Here is a 1,523-nt window from a genome sequence, read left to right on the forward strand (position 1 = left end):
TGAGAGGGCTCGCGGCTTTGGCGGTGGCAGCTGATCAATTGTAAAAGGGGAAGTTCAGGTCAAGAGAGACCCAGGCGAGCAAAGGGAAGGGAAAATGGCAATAATAAGACAGTTGGAATGCTGGGGGGGGAGAAAGGGGAAGAGGAGTGTGTATCAAGGGAAGCAGGAAAAGTTGCATGACCAATGATTGATGGAGGAAAGGAGGCTGCACGGGGAGGAAACTCATATGCAGGCTCTATCTTCCCCCCACCTTAGCTTGGGAAGATAACCGTTGATGTGCCCCTATTGGATCCCTTTCTTGAGGTTGTGGAGGAATGGCATTTGTAACTGAAGGAACAAGTGGTGCCACAAGTACTCATACATTACATTATAGTTCAATGGTACTCCACATGGTCAATTGTACCTGTGTACCACAGAGCTACCCCAATGGGGCCAATGCTATCTAAACACTATTGAATAAAGTTGGGCCCAATGCATGCTTTTACCTTAAGGTGTGATGGTGTGGCCCAATTGTGAAATATCCTGCAACATTGGGCCCAATTGCTATTTAACACATGATCATATGCTGGACTGATGAAAAAGTAGGCCAAAAGATATATCCGAAGACAGGGGGAGGTCACTACTATGACACCAATTTCTCTGCCTTCTCAATCCTTGCTTCGATCTGAAGCTCCTCTTCCTTCAGCATGATCATAGTATCCAACTGCCTCAACTGATCCTCTATGTGTGCCATTGCCTCCAAAAGAGCATCTTGAGCTCTCAAACCCTCCTCATATTCCTGATTCAATACCCTGTGGGCTATTTGGGCATATTCCAGTGGATTGGTAAGTCTTCCCGCATCAGGCAACACAATGTTGAAAAATGAGGCCATCTTCGGCTCACATTGAAATCCGGCAGTTGACTTGAAAGCGGATTGCAACTTACAGATTGTTTATTCCACGAGCACAAGTGGCTACCATCTTTATCATAAAACTAAGGCACTTGCCTGTAGAGCTGTGTGTATAAGTCCACAAGTTTTATGAAAGGCCTTTCATAGGTGTGTCCTGTGTCATTCTTTCTCATAAAGGCTATGTTCTTTTCATAAAATGTAGGCAAAGACAACAGGACCCTTTCATAACATTTCTTAGGAGCTTTCATAATTATTATCATGCACTTTCTATGAATTTTTCATTGAAGCTGTTCAGTTCTTTCATTGTACTTTTCATAATTAAACCTGTGCGCTTTCAATAGGTATTTCATTCACTGGGTTAGGTGTATTCATTGCCTTTTTCATAATTAATGCTGTGCACTTTCATTGAATATTTCATCAGGAATTTTGGGCGCTTTCATTGCTTTTTTCATAATCAATCCTGTGTGGTTTCAATAAATATTTCATTGACTACATTAGGTGTATTCATTGCCTCTTTCATAATTAATGCTGTGCGCTTTCATTGAATATTTCATTAGGAATATTGGATGCTTTCATTGTACTTTTCATAATTAATGTTGTGCAATTTCAATAAATATCTCATTCCCTAGGTCAG

The sequence above is a fragment of the Laccaria bicolor genome, genomic scaffold (assembly GCF_000143565.1).
Source record: "Laccaria bicolor S238N-H82 LACBIscaffold_24 genomic scaffold, whole genome shotgun sequence".
In the NCBI taxonomy this organism is placed as follows: Eukaryota; Fungi; Basidiomycota; class Agaricomycetes; order Agaricales; family Hydnangiaceae; genus Laccaria; species Laccaria bicolor.